At 52.1% G+C, this 23,095-nt stretch overlaps 1 protein-coding gene across 7 annotated transcripts in view; it reads left to right on the top strand.

Annotated features, from left to right (window-relative positions):
• Nucleotides 1–1,165: 1,165 nt before the first annotated feature.
• The window catches only part of LZTS3 (leucine zipper tumor suppressor family member 3), a 43,013-nt gene continuing 21,083 nt past the window's right edge, over nucleotides 1,166–23,095 (top strand). For 3 of the 7 annotated variants that reach the window (XM_077301205.1, XM_077301206.1, XM_077301201.1), the window contains exon 1: nucleotides 1,166–1,592. The gene's annotated coding sequence lies outside the window, so the exon portion shown is untranslated. Of the gene's footprint in view, nucleotides 1,593–2,890; nucleotides 2,910–20,264; nucleotides 20,405–23,095 lie in introns of those variants that run through there. The other 4 variants (XM_077301210.1, XM_077301204.1, XM_077301203.1 and 1 more) reach the window with 3 other exon arrangements.

Below are 23,095 nucleotides of genomic sequence, written 5' to 3'. Positions count from 1 at the left end.
AGGGAGGCTATTGGCTTTTATTGGCAATCATTCAAAGATGGGATTCTCTCGTCCACCCAGTCACAACTGTATCCGGAGCTGGTAGAGTAAATTGGATCCATCAAGGGCCAAACTCTTGCAAAGAAAGTTCTATCTTTCCCACTTTTTCTGGCAAGCATTCAAAAATGTGATTCTTTAAACCAGAGAATCCCAAAAATGTGATTCTCTAAATCTTAATGGTACCATGCAGCGCTAGAGTCAATTGCACGCATCAAAGGCCAAAGCTCCCTGAGGAGTTAATTCCCCCTCCCCACCCCTGGCCAACATTCAAAAAGGTGATACACTCAGTCAGATCCAACAGTATCCTTCTCTCCTAGAATTAATTGTAGCCATCAAGGACCAAAGCTCCCTGAGATGCTAATTTTCTGCTTACAGGGAAGTCTGTAGCTTTTCCTCTCCTGTGTGTAGCAAGCATTCAGAAATGTGCTTCTCTCAACCACAGCCAGGCAGTCTCATGGATGGCATCCATCAAGGCCCAAGCTCCCTGTGGGGCTAGTTTTCTGCTAGCAGGGAAGTCCCCTCTCTCTTTCTTCTTTTGGGCATGCCTTCTAACATGGTATTGTCAACCACAGCCAGCCTGTCCCAACAACACCCTGAGCAACTTGAGCGGATGGCCTCCATCATGCACCAAAGCTCCACATAGGGCTAGTTTTCTGCTTGCAGGGAGGTTCTTCTTCTTGCAAGCCTACAAACGGGCGTTTCTCTCAACCACAGCCAGCTGGTTCCAGCAGCACCCTGTGGCGGCCTCCACCCAGCACAAAGCTTCCTGCGGGGCTAGTTTTCTGCTTGCAGGGAGGTTCCTCTCTTTCCCTTCTTTTTTTGGGCATGCCTTCTAACATGAGCCACTAGAGCAGATGGCCTCCACGCAACACAAAGCTCCCCGCGGGGCTAGTTTTCTGCTTGCAGGAAGGTGTCCCTCTCGCGTTCATTGCTTGGGGCGACCCTTGAGCTCTGCAGCGCAGCCGGCCCAGCGGCGAGGGGAGAGTCACGCGGCCGGGCGACCCCCCTCTCCAACCCGGCTCCCGGCGAGGCTGCGACCGGGCGGGCGGGCGGCGCGGGCGCGCTTTGCCGCAAGAACCGGGGGCCGAGGCGCGCGGGCGCGCGCAGGGGAAGGCGCGAGCGGGCGGGGGCGCGCGTGGGGGCTGGCGGCGGCGCTGCGCCCTCCCGGCTGGCTGCCTGCTCGCCCCTCGCCCCGCGCTGCCTCCGCCGACCGCCGCACCGCTCGGGACCGGCACGGGGGGAGGCGCCGGGGGCGCGCCGAGCCCACCTGGGAGCCCTGCTCTTGCGAGGAGCCCGTCCCTGCCAGCCTTGGGGGGGGGGGCAGGTTGCTCCCCCCGGGTTCTCTCCGCCGACCCCCTGGCACGGTGCAATCGGGGGCGGGGGGGGGGGAAGAGCTGGTGGCCAAGGTGGGCATTTCTTCTTCTTGCAAGGAGCCACATTCCGTGTGCTTTCCCTTTTGCACCCCCCGCCCCCCCCCCCCCCGACAAAAAGAGCCGAGGATTGAACGGAGCGCGTGGCGACCTGCCCCCGGAGGAGCTGCGTGCCTGCAAACAGTAAGGGATCGCAGGGGGGTGGCGAGGCGAGGCAGCCGGCTTAGCTTCCCTTGCACCGGGCTGGGTCGGTGTGGGGGGACGTTGCATCGCTTCGGGGGATTGCACCGGATTTTTTTTTCCGGGGAGGGGGGCGGCTCGGGGGTCGTCCGTGCCTGGTCGGGGAGAGATGTCAGCCGCGCCGCCTTTTGGGGGGGGGAGGGGGGGGGGAGACATAGACTTGCCCTCGCCAATGTTATGCCCATTGCAAAAGGTCTCGTGGGGGGGGGGGCAAAGGAAGAAACCTCGCCCCCCCACCACCACCCCATTTTGCGTCCTCCACGTTTCGGAGAGATGCGCCCTTCGTGGAGTGGGTTGGCTGGAGTTGCCACGTCTTTAGGGCTCAGGCTTGACTTGGTCGCTGGGGTCCGTGGGGGGGGCACCTATATCTCCCCCCCCCCTTCTACCACCGCCGCCCACCTCCTATCCGATCTGCCCAGCTCAAGCGGGATTTGGGGTGCAACGACCCATCCGTTTCCTGCAGGTATGAGGGCAGTGGGGGGTGTCAGGGTGGAGGGCCTGTCTGCTTCTTGGGAGGGGGGGTGATGATGTCATCATCAGGGTGTCATCCAGGGAGCAGGTCTGTGGTCCAGGCACTTGGCAGGGCGCCAATTATGTCACCTGCAGGCCTGGAGGCTGCCCGTCGCCCCCCTGGCCGAGCGAAGAGAAGCGGCGGCGGACATGCCCAGCCCTGCGAGGAGGAGGAGGAGGAGGAGGAGCAGCGGCAGGAGAAACGTGCGCCGGAATGCACCACGGAAAACCCCACGTCCTTTCGGAGGGGCCATGCTCCCTCCTCCCTTGTGGCGAAAATCTCGGCAGATGTGACGTCTCCGGCGGTCGAACCAGGAGATACACCCCCTCCCTTCCTCCCTCCCTCCCTCCGCCCAGCGTCTTTAAAAAATGCCATCTCTAGATTCCCGTAATGCCCTTCATCCACCCCGTGCATAGAACATTAACCATGCGCCGTGCGCTGGAGTGCCGTGGGGTGCTGATTCGCCCTCGTTTTTGCAGACTGTTTTAAGGGCTCGCCCGTCGCGTCAGAGCATGGCCGCTCTGTGGCCGTGGATGCGGCTGCTCTGTCACGTCCTGGGCGGGCTCCTGTGGGGAGATGGGGCGGCGGGGTTGGGGGCATCCTTGACCTCCTCTTCTCTCTCCCTTGCCTCACGCCGAGGCACCCTAAAATCCTCTTCCACCAGTCCCTAGATTCCCTGGCTTGTGTCACTTCTGTCCTCTGCCAGAGATCTCCGGAGCACTGATGCGCCCAGTCAGCATCCATTCGAGGTGGGTGGGAGCAGAGCTTGCCGACTGTGCATGTGTGTGTGTGTGTGTGCGTGTGTGTGTGTGTGTGTGGGGGGGGTCAGCCAGTCTGTCTACACAGTGCACGCAGTGGGATAAGATTGGGGGGGGGGGGGGAGATTGCAAGGAGAGGCTGCTCTTGCAAGCCATGAACTGGCTTTGGCGTGAACCCTCACAGACCCTCGCAGTCTTGCCCGCCGCAGTGCCGCAGAGGCGACTCAGCTCTCCTCCTCTCTCTTTCCGCTGCCCCCTTGCTATGGGGTGCTTCTGGGGCTGGTGCTCACGTCGGCTCTGTGGGGCGTGAGGCAGGGGGTGGCTGGGTCAGTGGCGCGCACATGCTGTCTCCCAGGCTCTCTCTCTCTCTCTCATGCACACTTGCCTTGAGAGCAAAACCCCTGCACTCCGAATATCCAACTTCTGCTTTGCTGACAAGCAGGAGGGAGAGAAGGTGCTTTCACACCTACAAAAAAACAGCGCTTCTAATCTGCTTCCAAATGGGATTTTGGGCTGTATCAAACGGAGTCTCGTGTCCAAATCGCGAGATGTGATGGTGCCGCTTTACTCTGCTCTGGTTCGGCCTCCCTTGGAGTCCTGGGTTCAGTTTTGGGCACCCCAGTTGAAGGGGGATGTTGACAAACTGGAGCATGTCCAGAGGAGGGCAACAAAGATGGTGAGGGGTTTGGAGACCAAGACGTAGGAGGAAAGGTTGAGAAAGCTTGGTCAGTTTATCTTGGAGAGGAGATGACTGAGAGGGGATCTGATAACCATCTTCAAGTATTTAAAAGGCTGCCATGGAGAGGAGTTGTTCTCTCTTGCCCCGGAGGGAAGGACCAGAATGAATGGGATGAAATTATTTCAAAAGAAAATCCGTCTGAACTTTCAGAAGTTCCTGACAGTCAGAGCGGTTCCTCAGGGGAACAGGCTTCCTCGGGAGGTGGTGGGTTCTCCATCTTTGGAGATGTTTAAGCAGAGGCTGGAGAGCCATCTGACGGAGAGGCTGATTCTGTGAAGGCTCCAGGGGGTGGCAGGTGACCGTGGAGGAGCGAGAGGGATGTGAGTGTCCTGCACGGTGCAGGGGGTTGGACTAGATGACCCAGGAGGTCCCTTCCAACTCTGTGATTCTAGGATTCTATCTTTCAATGTGCTCTGCAACTGGAATTTTGAAACGGGAGAATCTCCTTGCAAACAGTTGCTGGATTGAAGCGGCGTTCCGTAGCGTGTGCGAAACGCCCACAAGATTCCTCTTGGCCAAGCTGGGGCTGGACAGTCTTGGATGTCTGATTCCTGGAGCTCCTGGGTTTGAATCCATGGCGGGGGGGCCAAACGGTGGCTCTCCAGAGGTCCATGGACTGCATGAGGGAGTTGTAGTTGATGAACATCTGGAGAGCCACAGTCTGGCCACCCTGATCCAGGGCTTCAGGAGGTGTCTCTGAGCATGCACAGAGTATTTGGTGCCAAGTTGCCTCTGTGGGTTAAAGTCTGGGGTTAGGAATCTGGTTTCAGATGTTTAGACCTGGGGCGGGTGTGGGGGGACGCTGTGGCTTCAAATTTCCAGAGATCCCTGCTTCTTTTGGAGAGGGTCCTTCTGTCTTGGAGGGTTGCAGAGCCTGGGCAATGTGCAGGTGATGCGTGGATACCTTGAGGGGGGGCCCGGCTCACGTGTGAGGTGTGGCAGGTGGCCATGGCTGACCACTGTTAATCCCCATTGTTAATCTCCAGCGTTAGATAAAATCAGGTTGCAGATTCTTTGCAGATGGAGTTCTAGTCCTCATGGAGGATTGTGGGAAAATGAGTACCCAGCTTGCTGGGGGGCCAAACCGGTAATGACTGGGGAAGGCACCACCCTGTATTGAGTCTGCCAAGAAAATGCTAGAGGGCGTCACCCCAAGGGTCAGACATGACCCGGTGCTTGCACAGGGGATTCCTTTACCTATTTGTAAGATATGTGGGTCTTTGGAATGTTACATCTGGGGGGAAACAGAAGAGAGAATTTGGAATCCGGACTGCCGGCTGTTCCCGTGGATAGTTCGTACTGTCCGTTGCTGTGAGTAGCAGCCTGCTGTGTAGATTTTGCATCACCGTATGAATGGTTTCTTGCAAACCAGACATGATTGCGTTGTCTATCGGATATCCCGCATCCTGTATGGACTTATTCTGCGTGAAATCACATAAATAACAACGGAGAGGACCGGAAAAGGAAAGACCCAACAATAGTAACATGATCTGGGTCCTTTTCTCTCCCAGGGGCCAAATGATGTGCATTTTATATGCCTTATAGCAGGTGCATCGTGCCAATGCGTCTGTGTCCAGGGGAGCATTTCTGAAGACTTTTTCCTTGTGCCCCTACCGAATAATAATCCCCCCCCTTGCATTGAGATATAGGTACAGATGTGGGGGGCTTCCCTTCTTCAATCCTTGCTCCGTTCCTGTGTGTGGGAATGTACCATTAGGATCACCATGGAAACATCCGAAACGGATAGAATTAGCATGCAGGGGTGTGAAAGGCGTCTTCGGTTTTCCCTTCACCCAGTTGGTGTACTTTCAAGTCTCATAGTACACTCTGGAGCAGATTCCGATTCGGTGAAGACTTTGAGGGGATCGTTTTTGGAGTGTGTCAGGTTGGCATGGTTCCTAAGTGTGTCTCTTGTCGGTTACTTCTGCCTAGGCAACCCTCTTCCTTTCTGGAATCCGCTGTGATCTGGTCTCACTGGTCTATGGCTCTTTGTAACGTCCCAATTTGACTGCTGTAATGTGCTGCTGAGGGGGCTGCCCTTGATGGTAGTTCAGATCCTTCCAACTTGTATAAAATCTGGCAAGCGGACTTTGGTGTGGGATTGGAGGATGTGCTCATGTAGCCCCAGTTTTCATTGCACTAGCTGCTGCTTCAGATTCAGAGGTGCTGGTTTGGAGTTTTTAATGGCCCTTTTAGAAAGGCAGAAAAGATTGTGTCAGAATATCAATTTGCGCACTGACTCAACAGAATGTGCCAAGGAGGTCTGCATCAAGTGGCATTTGCCAGCTGATTTCCAACAGCGATTTATTTGTTTGTCTGTGAGGAAAGGTTGTGGGAGCTTGGTCTGTTTGGCCTGGAGAGGAGGCAACTGGGAGGGGATCTGAGAACCATCTTCAAGTATTTAGAAAGCTGCCATGTGGAGGATGGAGAAGAGTTGTTCTCTCTTGCCCCAGAGGGACTGACCAGAACCGATGGGATGAAATTAATGCAAAAGAAAATCCATCTAAACATCAGGAGGAAGTTCCTGACAGTCAGAGCGGTTCCTCAGTGGAACAGGCTTCCTCGGGAGGTGGTGGGTTCCCCATCTTTGGAGATTTTTAAGCAGAGGCTGGATAGCCATCTGACGGAGAGGCTGATTCTGTGAAGGCTCAAGGGGGTGGCAGCTCCGGAGCTGAGCAATCTCAGCTTCGGGGAGATCTTAGACCCCCACCTGGAATTTGCCCCGACCTCAACGTACTGCCCTGACTGTTTGAAAGAAAAGTGAGGGGTTTTGTTTTTTAGAAGAAGCTTAGAGTTACTCTCCTGTTTTCAGCCTCAGGATTATAGACAATTAATTAGATGAATGCCTTTGAAACAGAGGTCTAGTTGGATCCAAGAAGGCCAGTTGGTTTCTCGTGCATTGATGTATTTAAACGGCAGTGAACTCAGTGGGGACAGTCTTCCCAGGAAGGCTATTTGGAGAAAGATCCCTCCACAAGGAGACCCAAAGCAGCTTCCAAGCCCCTTTTCTTTCTCTCCCCGCCACAGACACCCAGTGAGGTAGGTGAGGCTGAGAGAACTCAGAGAGAACTGTGCAAGAACAGCTCTGAAAGAACTGTGACTGGCACAAAGTCCCTCAGCTGGCAGCATGTGGAGGAGCCGGGATTCCAACACAGCTCTCCGAGGCTGCTGCCCTTTAACCAGGACACCACGTTGGCTCTCAAAAGAGGAGCTGAAGAGCCATCTTCTGTTTAAGCCTCCCAACAACAGCCCTGTCAGGTAGGCTAGAGAGTCACGACTGAGCCAGCATGGCATAGTGCAGGGGTGGCCAAATTGTGGCTCTCAAATGTTCATGGACTACAATTCCCATGAGTCCCAGGGGAGAGGAAAGCAGTTTTGGGTCCCCATTGGGGAGAAAGGCAGGGTATAAACAAAGGAAATAACAATCATATTTAATTATTCCTCACAACACCCCTGTGAAGTAGGCTTGGCCTAGAGTCTGTGACTGGCCCAAGTCCACCCAGAGAGCTTCAGTCACACGACTGGCAGAATTTCAGCATCAGAGTTGGATTTGAACTCAGGTTCCCTAATCTGACACTGAGTCTAGCCCCGTCACTGCCCTGGCTGGGTTTTGTCTAAAAGACAGTCAATAAAGAAGGGGGGTGGGGTGGAGGGGGGGATGGGCATCTCGTATTATTCTCCCCTCCCAAAAAAACAGAGCCAGTTCTTTTACAACCCTGCTGCGGAAATTCTGCACACCTCTCCCCAGTGCTGCACCTGTTGAACTCCTACCCGCCAGACAGCTACTGAAAGATGACATCCCACAGCCGAATACTTGTGGGATCGCAGGAGCTGCATTTTAGGATCCAGGCCCCTTTCTTGCTTCCTTCTTTCCCTCCCTCCCCCCCACCCCCTGCAAGAGACTGCTGGAGTTTTTTTTAGCCTGAATTTCCCACGTGACCATCTCACACTTTGACGGCTGGGAGTTATATAAGCCGACACTGTTTCACTGTGGGCTGATTTGCCCACATGCAGGCCCTGCCTTCCTTTCTGCCGGATCAGCCATTTTGCAAGGCTCCTGCACCCTTCCGCACCCTGTTCCGGTGCGCTCTGCAAAAGGGGAACAATCTGTGTTTGTGGGGAGGGGGCGAGGGAGCCGGGGAGGGGGCTTCAAACCTGCTGACAGGGACCAAAAGCACACTGATTTCTTCCTGCCTGCCGCTTTTCAGGAAGTTGTTGAGTGGGAACGTTTTGTCCCTTTTGCTCAGCATTGCCGCCAACTCTGGCTGGCAGCTGCTCTCCCAGGGTTTCACATCACCTGCTGCCCGATCTTTTAACTGGAGTTGTTGGGGATTGAACCGGGGACCTTCTGCAGGCCAAACAGAGGTTTTCCCACTGAGCTACCACCCCCATTTTGAACCTGACTTCATATTGTCTACTCACGCTGGCAGCCATCCAAGGCAGGGGAAACATTGCAAATTCGCTGCATAAACTTATTTTAATGTGAAGAGTAAACCCCTTTCTGTGTAGGTAACTGAGACAGAAAAAGATAAACTTCATAGCTAAGAAGTCCCTTCTAACTTTAGGATTTGAGGATTCTATGAGTCCTGGGGCACCTTGAAGACCCACAAAGTTTAATTCTGGGTAGAAACTTTCATGTGCGGGAACATTTAGAATCCTAGAATCATAGAGTTGGAAGGGACCTCATGGGTCATCTAGTCCAACCCCCTGCACTATGCGGGACACTCCCAACCCTCTCGCTCATCCACTGTCACCTGCCATCCACTTCTTCAGACCGATTTAGGTGGGTCTCCATTGCATGGTTAATTGCAAGGAGGGGCCGCTCAGAGTGATGGTGCCTAAGAAATAATGGCTGAGATTCAGTGATAAGAGCCCAGATGGGATTAAGGCAGGAACTAAGATCCTTGAATGGTTGTCAGTGGGCATACAAATGGAAGAGTTCACAAGCAGCCACGAGAGGAGATTGGGGGTCTGGTAGGAGCCCGAACATCAGCAGGGTTCAACTCATCAGCAGGAGCTGAGTAGTTCAGCAGTGGAATAGGCTGCCTAAGGAGGTGGTGAGCTCCCCCTCACTGGCCGTCTTCAAGCAAAGGTTGGATACACACTTTTCTTGGATGCTTTAGGATGCTCTGGGCTGATCCTGCGTTGAGCAGGGGGTTGGACTAGATGGCCTCTATGGCCCCTTCCAACTCTGTGATTCTGTGATTCTGAATCTGCCTGAACCCACTCTCAGCTCTTATTATGCATTTTCACACTAGCCAATCCTTCCTGGCAGTACATGGCAATACGCCATGGTTGGGGCTATTCTGTGTGCCTGCACAGGAAAGCTGACACCCAGAAATAAATTTTGTCAGTCTTCAAGGTGCCCCTGGACCCAGACTCCATCCTGCCGCTTCAGTCCAACACGGTGACCCACTTGCATCTACCGGAAAAGGGTGCGTGCCTACGAAAGTTTATACCTTGAATAAAACCTTGTTGGTCTTCCAGGTGCCATTCCCCCCAAATTGTGTTGGTTTGTAAGGTTCTACTGGGCTTGAATCTGGCTCTGAAACTCTCCCCATGGACAATTTTGATTTGGGTCCTCTCTCTCTTGATGATCTCTGGCAATTTTTAAAAAATGACCACTCCTTTTTTGACCAGAATCATAAAGCATGGGTCACAGACCTTGGAGAGAAAATTATGCCGTTCTCGCTTCTCCTCGTCTCTCCAGAGAGGCCGGCCGTAGAATGTAGAAGCACACGTGCTACTAGAGGGTTATGTAATCCGCGGCCGCTCACACACGGCGGAGATGAAAAATTTCCATCTTTGTGTCCTTCACTTCTGCTTTGTCATCTTGAAATCTCACGGTTGCCTCTGCCTCTCTAAAGGACATGCAGCCTTTGAAGGATCTCCTGTGAGGAGAGGGGTTAAGAACTGCCAGGGTCTACAGATCTTGAAGAGCTCCCAGTGAGGAAATCTGAAGGACCTTTGGAGACTAGCGTGGTGTCTTGGTTAAGAGTGGCAGTCTTTAATCTGGGGAACTGGGTTTGATTGCCCATTCCTCCTCTGCCTATAGCCAACTGGATAACCTTGGGCCTAGTTCTCTTAGAGCTGTTCTCACAGAGCAGTTCTCTCAGAGCTCTCTCAGCCACACCTACCTAGAATCATAGAATCATAGAGTTGGAAGGGGCCATACAGGCCATCTAGTCCAACCCCCTGCTCAACGCAGGATCAGCCCAAAGCATCCTAAAGCATCCAAGAAAAGTGTGTATCCAAGCTTTGCTTGAAGACTGCCAGTGAGGGGGAGCTCACCACCTCCTTAGGCAGCCTATTCCACTGCTGAACTACTCTCACTGTGAAAAACTTTTTCCTGATATCTAGCCTATATCGTTGTACTTGAAGGGCCTTTTCGCACGGGGATCTTTGTTGCAAATTGTTTGCGGAATGAAAAATCGCCATTTAAAATAGTGGAATTCGTCGTTATGCATACCTGCCTTTGTAGTGGAATCAGTTGCGTTTTTTAGCGTTTCCCACAGGCTTCCGGTCTCGGCAGAAATCGCTAGAAAGGAAGCGCTATTGCCAAGCTCGTCCCGCCCCTGGCCGTCAAGCAGCCAATGGGCAGCCGTTAGCATGCTCCCAAACAGCCCCTTTCCCTTTAAGAAAGGTTTAAAAAAAAACAAAACAGACCCATAGCAACGAATCTAGGTAGATTCGTTGCAACGGAGAGACCCATCCAGCTGCCTAATGTGAGCTGTCGTTTGATTGTATGATCGTTTGCACGCTGCCTCGAGTGATAAAAAAAAATTCCCCCCCCCTCTCACGGGCCCGATTTTCGGCTGAATTTATGTGTAAAAAATAAAGGGACTTTATTTCAGCAAACGGGCTTTTAAGTGGTTTGTGCTTAGTGACTAAAGGTGAAGGACTGAAGCCAGGGAAGCCTCTAAACAGAAAGAGGCTCGCCGGTGCGTTTATCCCCGCTCGCTCGGAGAAAAAAAAATGGCGATCGCTTCGCCGGAAGTTTGGAGGAGAGAGCCAGGGGGAGGGACTTTGAAGAACCAGCAACAATGGTAACGCACAGGTCTTTAGCGCTACTGTTGCAGATTGGTTGCAGGAGTGTATCGCTATCCGGAGGGTGAATCCACTTTTCTGGATTCCCCTGAAAGCGCCACAACGAAGCGCTTTTTGCGGGTCGGTTTCAGGATTGTTGCAGATTGTCTACGACGTCGTGGGTTATGGCAAATTAGTAGCGTTTCCAATTAGCAACCATTGTGCTATTTTGAAGCCGTGCGAAATGGCCCGAAGTTTAAACCCATTACTGCATGTCCTCTCCTCTGCAGCCAGCAGAAACAGCATCCTGCCCTCCTCCAAGTGACAACCTTTCAAATACTTAAAGAGGGCTATCATGTCCCCTCTCAACCCCCTTTTCTCCAGGCTGAACATTCCCAAGTCCCTCAACCTAGTAGTGTAAAGCGAAATACACAAAACCAGCTCTTCTTCAAATGTTTTCATCACCAGTTGTGGTGAAGGCTGTATTGGCCAGTGTCTGAGCAGAGATGAGATGCTCTTGCAGTTCTTGAAGGCCCAGAGCAAAGCGTATTTTCTTAAGTTCCCGATGAAGAGGCTGACAAGGGATGTAACGGGAATGAGGACACATTTTGGAAACAGAGATGCTGGCTGACTCTTCCTCCTCCAACCAAGATGAAGGAAGGAAAAAATTAGCCCCAAACCATGACTAAAGAATCCAGATGTTAAAGAAATCGAAATCAAAGTACCCGGTGCTTCAAATTCTCCCCGTAAAATGTTAAAATAAAAAATTATAAATAGAAGCACAGATACCCTGTGAGGTAGGTGAAGCTGAGAGAGCTCTGAAAGAACTGCAGTAACCCAGCACTCTCATATGCCTCAAAGTGCCTTATAATCACCTCCCTTTCTTCTCCCTGCAGCAGGCACCTTCTGAGACAAGTGAGGCTGAGAGAACTCTGAGAGAACTGGGACTGGCCCAAGGTCACCCAGCAGGCCTCATGCACTCAAGGTGCCTTACAATCCCCCCCCCTTCCTCTTTCCACAACAGGCACCTCTTGAGGCAGGTGGGGCTGAGAGAGCCCTGAAAGAACTGGGAGTGTCCCAAGGTCGCCCACCAGACCTCATGGGCCTCATTGGTGCTTTACAATCGCTTTCCCTTCCTCTTCCGACAACGGGCGCCTTGTGAGGTAGGCGGGGCTGAGAGAGCTCTGAGTGAACTGGGACTGGCCCAAGGTCACCCAGCTGGCTGCATGTGGAGGAGGAGGAGGAGGAGGAGGAGGAGGAGTGGGGAATCAGCCCCCCCAGTTCTCCAGATTAGAGGCTGCCACTCTTAACCACACGACACCAAAGTGGCTCTCACTGAATCAATGTAAACATTCAATTAAAAGCAGTGACCCTGGTTGGTTTGTTCCGATATATTTCTGGCTTCCTTTTGTAGCAGGCCCTCTTTCTAAAACGGCTGGGGAACGGCGCCAGGTTAAACTACTTAGGGGTTTCCGTGGGCCTCGGATCATTCCTGGCCGGAGATACTGGGGCAAGTTTTACCCCTCTTTGTAGCTGCCATGGCCAGCCTCGCCTGCAAAATTCCTTGGTGCTTATTGATGCCTGTGTTTTGCGGCCAAGCTCCGTGCTGGGGATCTTGCCTTATCTCATGAGAGTTTCCTGCTTTATCACTGGTACTTCAAGGGGACGGTTATCTAACAGGATGTTCTGTTTTTGCAAGGCCTGGGAATGTCGAAGGAGACACATTTTGCTCAGCGTCAGAGGGCAAAGGCGGAGAAAGAGAATTCTCAAGTGGCAAACCGGTTCTTGCCCGATGGATCATTGTTCCCATTTTGAGACATAGGATTGTCCTGCCAGTGTGCTTCAGCACAGGGTTCCCCAATGTGGTGCCATGGGCACTGTGGCATCCACCAAATATTTTGAGAAAATGGGTCGGGCTGGGGAGAGGGGCTTTTGCCCAGCAAGGCTTCTCATTGGCTGTTGGAGATTTCATTAACTGTGTGGATTTTTTTTAAAGGTGATGGTACTGCTTTCCTTTGCTCTGGTTCGGCCTGGGTTCAGTTTTGGGCACCCCAGTTGAAGAGGGAGGTAGACAAACTGGAGCGTGTCCAGAGGAGGGCAACAAAGATGGTGAGGAGTTTGGAAACCAAGACGTAGGAGGAAAGGTTGGGGGAGCTTGGTCTGTTTTGCCTAGAGAGGAGAGGACTGAGAGGGGATCTGATAACCACCTTCAAGTATTTAAAAGGCTGCCATGTGGAGGATGGAGAAGAATTGTTCTCTCTTGCCCCAGAGGGACGGACCAGAACCAATGGGATGAAATTAATTCAAAAGAAATTCCGTTTAAACATCCAGAAGAAGTTCCTGACAGTCAGAGCGGTTTCTCAGTGGAACAAGCTTCCTCGGGAGGTGGTGGGTTCTCCATCTTTGGAGATTTTTAAGCAGAGGCTGGATGGCCATCTGACGGAGAGGCTGATTCTGTGAAGGCTCAAGGGGGTGGCAGGTGACAGTGGAGGAGTGATGGGGTTGTGGGTGTCCTGCACAGTGCAGGGGGTTGGACTAGATGACCCAGGAGGTCCCTTCCAACTCTAGGATTCTAACAATAGGTACGTTTAAGAAGGCATCCTGTTAAACAGAGTTTCTGTTTCGAATGGTGTTGTGCTTACAGTTATGCATTATTTTCTTCCCTGAGATTTTTGAGGTTGGCTCCTCCCCTTATAGCTAACATTTTGTGGATGTGCCCACCAAAATTCAGAATTTAAAGGTGCCCACGGGCTATAAAAGGCTAGAGACGCCGGTTTGGGGGTTAGACTGGGAAGATTGAGATTCACGTCCCCACTTAGTCACAAAGTTCCTTGTGTGACCTTGACTGAGCTTTTCCTTCCTTCCTTCCTTCCTTCCTTCCTTCCTTCCTTCCTTCCTTCCTCCCTCCCTCCCTCCCTCCCTCCCTCCCTCCCTCCCTCCCTTCCTTCCTTCCTTCCTTCCTTCCTTTCCTTCCTTCCTTCCGTCCTTCCTTCCCTCCCTCCCTCCCTCCCTCCCTCCTTCCTTCCTTCCTTCCTTCCTTCCTTCCTTCCTTCCTTCCTTCCTTCCTTCCTCCCTCCCTCCCTCCCTCCCTCCCTCCCTCCCTTCCTTCCTTCCTTCCTTCCTTCCTTCCTTCCTTCCTTCCTTCCCCTGCCTGCCATAGCTCTAATCCCTCTTGTGAGCATAAACTGGGAGGGTGCCCCATGTATCTGGCCTAAACATCTCAGCCGAAGAGCTGAACAGAAACCCAGAAGTCACAAGGAAGGCCTCAGAGAGCCCGGTGGTTTCTAAGCAACCGCAAAGAGCATCTTCTGCTTCGGAAACCCATCTTGTTGAGGATGTTTCATGCAGGCTGTGTGTATCTGTGTAACTATACAACACAACAGGCCCTGGCAGAGGTCGAAGTGGGAGTCTAAGTAAACTTGCAAGCAAGGAATTGGGACTTTCTGGCAACCAAACAGCCCCCCCCCCCTCCAGCCCTGGTGTTATAACTGGTTCTTCTTCTTACACTTGAACTTGGAAAACATGAGACATGCATGCTTGTGGGGAGACCAAGAGTTCAGTTGTAGCTTGGCTGAAGCTATGCGCAGAAAGGTGGATCAAATCCATGGGTGTTTCGAACGCTCTGAGGTATGACTTAGCGCATGGCCTGGCTCTTATTATTATTTTACTTTGTTTATTTAGATTTGTATACCACCCTTCCATACAACTCTGGGCGGTTTACATATAACATCACAGGGTAACTACATAGAACACTGCAACAAATATAACAACAATCATAACACGTCAGTCAGAACAATATTGAAACAGGAACATTGACATGGTTTTGCGTAGATTGGATGCTTCAGTCATAGGAGGGGGGTGTCTGGAGGGCCAGTGGGTGTTTTGGGGTTGGTCAGCCTGTTTCTTTTGCAGGAAACCGAAACTTGAGAGTGAGCGGCCATTTCTGTATGTTTCCATCATGAGATATTTGGGGAGGAAGTTGTAGAGTTTTATGGGTAGATAAATGGCCGTTTCTCCCTTATTGAACAGAGTTTGATTGCACAAAGTTTGACTGCAGGGGCACTTTTAAGGCCAACAAAGTTTAATTCCAGGTATAAGATTTCGTGTGCAGGAATGCCTTTTCTGTTTGCAGGGGTTGGTGGGGTTGTACCAGTGTGGTGTAGTGATCAGAGCATCGCACGAGGACACCCGGGTTCAGATCCTGCGCTCTGGGCTTAAATACATCCAGGACTAGCGTTGTGCATGAACATAGAACAGAGCTTGAGTCCAGTGGCCCCTTTAAGACCAACAAGTTTAATTCTAGGTACAAGGTGCATACACCTGGATCTATATGCATGAACAGGTGACGCTGCCTTCATCTATCAAGACCAGTACCTTCTACTTAGACTGGCAACAGCTCTCCAGGGTCTCAGGCCGAGGTCTTTCCCATCATCTGCTGCCTGGTCCTTTTAACTGGAGATGCCGGGGATTGAACCTGTGACCTTCTGCAGGCCAAGCAGTGGCTCTTCCACTGAGCAACAGTCCCTCCCCATCGCTTTCCAGGGTCTCAGGCTGAGGTCTTTCTCATCACCTGCTGCCTGGTCCTTTTAACTGGAGAGGCTGGGGATTGAACCTGTGACCTTCTGCATGCCAAGCAGGTTCTCTACCACCAAAGTATAGCCCCTCCCCATGGCTCTCCAGGGTCTCAGGCCGAGGTCTTTCACACCTCCTGCTGCCTGGTCCTTTTAACTGGAGATGCTGGGGATTGAACTGGGGACCTTCTGCATGCCAAGCGGATGCGCCACCACTGAGCCACAGCCCTTCCCTAATTGCAGAACCCGGGGAGCGATAGAAACAGAAAACCATCTAAGGAAAGACAAACCCTACACAATACACAGGGCGGCCTGCCAAAGGTTAAAGACAAAACCCCAATAAAAGCAAAGAGTGTACGTGCAATAAAGATTGCAGGCTATCACTCTGTGATTAAAACGCCCTTCTGGACTCTTCTGCTGCGCTGTACATCTGATCCCATATTAGGATGCCCTCCAGATGGGTCCTTTTTTTCTTTTTCTTTTGCACATTCTGCGGAAATGCTAGAAACCCGTGAGCCTTCCTGACCTCCTCTGGCAGGCCGTTCCGCAAGGCGAGAGCATCCCCAGAGAATGGCCAGCTGCCGATCTTGCCCGTTGGCGCATTTCCAAAACAGTCCTGGAAAAGAGGACGTCAAACACCGCCCGTCAGGAATGGAGGGAGAAATTCTGGAGCTTCTCTGATGAAGAAGAGGAGTTGGATTTTATGTCCTGCTGTTCCCCACCCAAAGGAGTCTCACAGCGGGTTTGCAATCGCCTTCCCTTCCTCTCCCCACAACAGACACCCTGCGAGGGAGGTGAGGCTGAGAGAGCTCTGACGGAACTGCTCTGTGAGAAGAGCTCGATCAGGACTGTGACTAGCCCAAGGTCACCCAGCTGGCTGCATGGGGAGGAGCAGGGAATCAAACCCAGCTCTCTGGACTAGAAGTCGTTGCTGTTCGCCACCACACCGCACTGGCTGCAGAGCTGGTTTCCTGTGGGCAGCAAGAACTGCCGTGCACCCAACTCTTTGTTGCCAAAAGTGGGTGGTAGCATTTCTGCCGGGAGGCTGTTCCCATCTGCCCCTTTGGAACGAAAGGAGCAGGTCTTACCAGACTCCTGCAGTTAGTTCACGCATGTCCCATTGGACATGGCAGCAAGGGCAGTATTAATGTGGGGTTCGTAAAAACACGTACTCCTTCCGCGGTCCAAGTCAGTGTGGCAAACACGATGGAGCATATATTGTATTATTATTTTTTGAAAACATCAATCCGTCGTTTTTCTTCCTTAGGGCGCATGAGCCAGCTTCTGAGGTGCATGTAAAACACATAAAATAAGAGTTTCTGAGGTGCATGTAAAACACATAAAATAAGAGTTCCTAAAAATACATAAAACCAAAATTGAAAACCACAGCTTAGGATTACGTGAATCCAGTGGAATTCTAAATGAAACCATCTTCGGTTGCCCCTTAAAGATGGAAAACTGTGACTTCCGGGGACAGTGTCGCCTGCTCAGGCCATCAGCTGCTCTGCAGGGCCTCAGGCCTCGGTCATGCACGCCACCCTCTGCCATGTACTTCTTGACTGGAGATGCTGGAGATTGAATTTGGGGGCTTCTGCATGCCAAGCAGGTGTTCTACCACTGAGCCACGGTCTCGGGCGTGGAGAGGCAGGGGCAAACCGTAACCATGTGCCAAAGTGGGCAGGTGGTGTGTGGGATGGGCAGTCAAATACATCGCGCCGTTGTGTCGGAAAATGGAAGGGCTTTGGTGCCTGACTGGTAAACCCAACTGGTCGACTGCCAGCAATCTGCTCCAACAGATTGTATTGCTCCAAGAGTTGAGAGAAGGAGGGCGTTGCCAGTTGCTGTCCCGATTGTGTTTGCGCAAAACATTTTTGGTGGGGTTGGAAAAGGACAAGCCTGGAGACCGAGCCTTGTTCTTTTCACACATTCTGCCCTCGCAGACCCAGGTTTGCCGTAGACTGTAATGATGGAGTCCTGACCTGGATGGCCGAGGGTAGCCCAACCTCAGCAGGTCTCACAAGCCAAGCAGGGTCGGCCCTGGTTAGAACTTGGAGGAGAAAACAGAGCAGGATTATCCGTGCATTACATGTCACAGTGTTATGGGCTCTGTGCTTCCAGGCTGGGTAGCTTTCTGATGGAGAGGCTGATTCTGTGAATGTTCAACGGGGTGGCAGCTGACAGTGGATGAGCGAGAGGGTTGTGAGTGTCCTGCATAGTGCAGGGGGTTGGACTAGATGACCCAGGAGGCCCCTTCCAACTCTATGATTCTATGATTTTAGGTGCCTTCCCCCCATGGATCAGGGCCATAGCCCCTCTCCTCCTCTTTCCACTGTGGGGGACTCTCTGCCCCCAGTCTGGCTGGTCTTACTTCAACTGTACTTTTCTAGGGCCCCACAAATCCTTAAACCACTTCTGGAGGAGATCCCCCAAGGATGTCCAGGGCACTAGGACTTACTTCTGGAGGAGGACCACTTCTGGAGATGAGAGCCAGTTTGGTGTAGTGGTTAGGAGTGCGGACTTCTAATCTGGCATGCCGGGTTCGATTCTGCGCTCCCCCACATGCAGCCAGCTGGGTGACCTTGGGCTAGTCACAGCACTGATAAAACTGTTCTGACCGAGCAGGAATATCAGGGCTCTCTCAGCCTTACCCACCCCACAGGGTGTCTGTTGTGGGGAGAGGAAAGGGAAGGCGACTGTAAGCCGCTTTGAGCCTCCTTCGGGTAGGGAAAAGCGGCATATAAGAACCAACTCTTCTTCTTCTTCTTCTTCTTCTTCTTCTTCTTCTTCTTCTTCTTCTTCTTCTTCTTCTTCTTCTTCTTCTTCTTCTTCTTCTTCTTCTTCTTCTTCTTCTTCTTACTGTTCTGCTCTCCACCTCTGAATTCAATGCCCTGCTCCATTTCATCAGCCTTTGTACTCTGACATATGAAGAGCTGCTAATTTGAGACGGTCACATATGCTCATGCCATGCCACACACTTCTGACAGCCCAGGCGGAGGGGCATTTTTCCCCAATACCTACAACCCAACACTGTTGGGATTGCCGGTTGGTGGAACTTGATTCATTATTCCACATTTACTTGTAGGGTCCAAAATACAAATCCGAAAGAGAGAGAGGGTTTTTTTTTTAGGAAAAATGACTTTGAAATATTCATCCTTCCCTGATAAAGTGGGGCTGAGATTGATTTTGAGACGTTTATATCAAAATTGTATTGTCGATGCAGCAAACGTCTGTTTTTACTGTCTTGTAATAGGCAGGAATCGAGAGGGGCATGGCTTTGAATTAATTATTAAATCTTAATAAAACTGAAACGAGGAATTCCAGAGCTGCTGTGCAGAGGCAGGCAAGGCAACTGGGTGGCCTTCTCCCCCACCGCTGCCCTAATAATTTTAGGGCCTGGTTATAGGATATCCGTCTCAGTCACAGGCCCCTGGGTGTGCTCAACAGAGCGGTGTGCTCAGAGCTTGATTCCTGGGTGCGCGGGGCCTTGATTTGGATCGGGGCCCTGGTCGCTGAGGAGAGGGGCTCATGCTCATCCCTCGCTCTGCCTGCAAATTTAGAGCCCCTGTTTAGCCCGTTAAGGATCCTGACAAGGCACCCGTGGTGGTCTTTGGGTTCACAAAAAGGCAGAGCAGCAGATCTGCAGACCCAGGAGGAAATGAGGGTGGTTTAAGCCAGGGGTAGTCAACCTGTGGTCCTCCAGATGTCCATGGACTACAATTCCCATGAGCCCCTGCCAGCAAACACTGGCAGGGGCCCATGGGAATTGTAGTCCATGGACATCTGGAGGACCACAGGTTGACTACCCCTGGTTTCAGCCATCTCTCTCCATGGTCCTGATCCCAACAAGGTGCCCGTGTCCCTGGAACTCGAGTTCCGAGCAAGAAATTCCCAGCTCTGCCACTTGGATTTGGGGACAAGTGTATTGCATGGGCAGGGTCCATTTCAGGCTTTGCTTTCTGAACAGCAGAAAAGGGACACAAGAAGAGCCCTGCTGGATCACCCCAGACCTTCTCAGGGACTTCCCCTGTGCTTTGCGTCCGGGTTGCAAACAACAAAACGGCACATGGTTGGTTTTGATAGCTGTGTTAGTTGCATACCTGTTCAACAACCAGTTCCCTGGGATCATGAAGGCAGACCTCCATGCAAAACCCAGATTGTGAAAAATTCAGAGGGGACAGTTTTGGAACAAAGTTGTGCAGTCTCAGATTCAATACGGAATGGGTGCAAGCTGGTCGTTCCGGGGAGGGCTGGGTCCGGAGGAGCAGTACCCAGGAAAGGTTCAGGCGGGTCACTGCATTGGTCTGAAGCAGCAGAACAAAATTTGCGTCCAGGGGCACCTTTAGGACGAGCAAAAATTTAATTCTGGCTATAAGCTTCCATGTGCATGCACGCTTTTCGGGATATACTGAAACAGACTTTCTCAAGCCTTACTTATAATGAGTGCGGGGAGGTGGTTACATGCCAGGGCATCTCCGAGGTGCCACTTAGTTCTGGCATTTGTTTATTAACACTTTCATTATCTGTGTGCAAATCTGTCATCCACAGGTTTTCCCAATCCCTTCAATCCAACCTCAGCCCAGTTACGGCCCAGTTTCTTAAGCATTTTGACTCTAATTAGCCTTTCTTGGCAACTAACACCCCCCCCCCCCAATAAAAGGCTGTTTAGGTGTACCTGAAGACGTGTGCAGTTTGCACGCACTCAAAAGCTTCTACCCGGAATTAAACTTTGCCAGTTTAAAGGTGCTCTTCAACTCAAACTTTGTCCTATTGCTTCAGACCAACAGGGCGACCCGCCTGAATCCCATTGAAGAGGTTTCTATGCACACAAAGGAATCCACCCAGAATTAAATTTTGCTGGTCTTCTAGGTGCCCCCGGGACTCCAACCTTGTTCTGCCCAGGAAAGAGTTAATGGCACTTGCGCTGCCTGGAAGAGAAACCCTTCCTGGTCTCAGCCAATCAGGCACTACACAGGTTCAGCCCGGAGCCTGCACTACGGCAACAGGTGATGAATTGTTTACGGCTGGGCAGGTATTTCTGGAGAATACCCTACGGGCAAGGAGAAGGGGACGGAGCCAAGCACGGGGCCCACGGGGAGCATGCGAGGGAGGGTCTCCCAGGGCAAAGAGGCACACGTCCAAGATAACCTCAGGTGTGTACTGCTTCGAAAAGTTTTCCCGTCTTCCAGCTTTGCAGCGTAACGCGAAACGCTCTCCCTTTTCTCCCGGGGTGGATCGAGCCAGGGAAGGGGAGCCGCCAACTTGGAAAGTAAAGGCAGCCAAGTCCAGGCAGGCAAGGGCCTCTGGCTAGCTTAGGGTCCTTCCTAAGGACTTTGGACCATGGGTGTTTGGGGGGGAGGCTGTTGTGTGTTTGTCGCCGTCGTGTGTGGCTGTACAACCTGGGGGCGGTGGCGGAGAAGTCTGGCCGGAAGGTTTTTCGATGACTTGTGCACTTGTCGCCATCCGCTTGGCTGTGCAGCCCGGTGGCGGTGGGGTTTGCGGGTGCGGGGTTTGGCTGGAGGGTTTGCCCCATGGATTTGGCTGTCGTCATTGCTTTATGGCTGTGGGTTGTGGTGGGGGTATGGTTGAGTGTGGGTTTTTTCCCAATGGTTCATTGGAGTGTCTCGGCACCTGGAGGTCTCTGCCCCCCAGGAGGTTACAGGCTGCTTTTGCTCATATTGGGCATTACATTTTTTATACACGTTATGGACTGTTTGCTTTTCCCTAGGGAAATACACTTGGAGAGGCCATGGGTTGAAGGTCCCAGGTTCAATCCCCGGCATCTCCAGTGAAAAGGACCAGGCAGGAGGTCATAGGAAAGACCTCGGCCTAAGACCCTGGAGAACCATGGAGAGGGACTGTGGCTCAGTGGAAGAGCCTCTGCTTGGCATGCAGAAGGTCCTAGGTTCAACCCCTGGTATCTCCAGTTAAAAGGACCAGGCAGGAGGGGATGGGAAAGAACTCAGCTGGAGACTCTGGAGAGCCAGGGAGAGAGGTTGTGGTCCAGTGGAAGAATGTCTGCTTGGCATGCAGAAGGTTTGCTTGGAATGCAGAAAGTCCCAGGTTCCATCCCCAGCATCTCCAATTAGAAGGGTCAGGCAGCAGGTGATGGGAAAGACCTCGGCCTGAGAACCGGGAGATCGGCTCTCAGTCTGAGTGGAAGATGCTGACCTCGAGACTGATGTTATGATTCCATTTAGGATGGTCCCATGTGTGTTCATGTGAGCTTCACGTGATCACTCAGTGGAGTATAATGCTAGGGAGTCTACCCTACAAAGCCGCCATCTTCTCCAGGAACGGATCACTTTAGTCTGGAGATGAGCTGGAATTCCAGGGGATCCCCAGGCCCCACCTGGAGGCTGGCATCCTAGCACCTAAGTAGGGTACAATGCCACAGAGTCCCATCCCTCCCAAACATCCCTTTTCTCCAGCGGATCTCTGCAGCCTGAAGAGGGGTTGTAATTCTGGGGATTTCCAGGCCCCTCCTGGAGGCTGGCATCCCTGAAGCTCAGTGGGGTGCAATTCCCCAGAACCCACCCTCCAAAGCATCCCTATTCTCCAGGGGAACTCATCTCTGTCGCCTGGAGATCCACCATAATTCCCTGAGATTTCCAGGTTGGTAACACTCCCCAAAACTCAGTCAGTGATAATAGGAAAACAATACGAATGTGTTTTGTTATCCGTATTTGGTGACTCATCTTTTCCCTTCTCTTTCTCACGGTTCTTTGGCTTATTTTAAACTGCCCCCGCGTCTGACCCCTATTGCAGGGCATTCATTGCATCCTGGCCCCGAGGACAGCCGGCTATTTTGTAAACCGTCCAGCCTGGGATTGCTGTGGAGGCGCCTGTGGATATTTGCATGCCTTTCCTCTTGACCAGGGACCAGCATTCAATATGGAATCAGTTTCCGGAAAAGCCCTGTTCAAGTTTCTCCTTCCTGGCAGGCAGAGCGGTTTCCCAGTGGAACAGGATTCCATGGGAGGTGGTGGGTTCTCCATCTTTGGAGATTTTTAAACAGAGGCTGGAGAGCCATCTGACAGAGAGGCTGATTCTGGGAAGGCTCAAGGGGGTGGCAGGTGACAGTGGATGAGCGATTGGGATGTGAGTGTCGTGCATAGTGCAGGGGGTTGGACTAGATGACCCAGGAGGTCCCTTCCAACTCTATGATTCTATGATTCTATGAAATGCACTGTTCATAGAACTTGGAAAGACACGCTCCTTTATTGTGTGTGTCCCCCGTTTGTGTGTTTGTGTTCTGCCGTTCAGCTGCTGGTGCTGAGCACAGTCACTCTTTGCATCTCCTGCTTTTCTTTTGTTCGCCGATTAAGGATGCAAATGGATGTTGGAGAATCCGTTTGTCTTCCCGAACAGGAAACCCTACAATTACTCCATTATTAGGAGGGAAAAGGGTGGAGGGCGGGGGAGCAGGGATCTTGCCGATTCCCCCTCGCTTTCTGCCGGGCTCGGAGTGTGGTTTAAGGCCTGCCTCTTACCGCTTGCCTTTCTAATGGGTTGCCAATCTTCAGGCCGTGGCAGGGGATATCCTGGAATGACGGCCGATCGACAGGCGACAGAGATAGTTTACCCTGGAGAAAACGGCCACTTTGGATGGTGAACTGAATGGCAGTGAGCCATGATGAGGTCCATCCGCGAACCCTGCCCTCCCCAGGCCCCTCCCCAAAAAAATCTCCAGGAAGTTCTCAACCCAGAGCTGGCAACAGGAAATAGAGGATTCCTCCAAAATTTGGATTTATTGGGAGTGCTTCAGTTCCAGGCATATTCCAAGTTTTCGTTGGACTTTTCCTTGGGTGTCCGGAAATTCTTAAGTGGGCCCCTAGAAGAAT

This window comes from Paroedura picta, chromosome 10 (assembly GCF_049243985.1).
Source record: "Paroedura picta isolate Pp20150507F chromosome 10, Ppicta_v3.0, whole genome shotgun sequence".
Classification (NCBI taxonomy): Eukaryota; Metazoa; Chordata; class Lepidosauria; order Squamata; family Gekkonidae; genus Paroedura; species Paroedura picta.
Note: the sequence above shows the minus strand (reverse complement) of the source record. Positions and strands in the feature narration are given on the sequence as shown.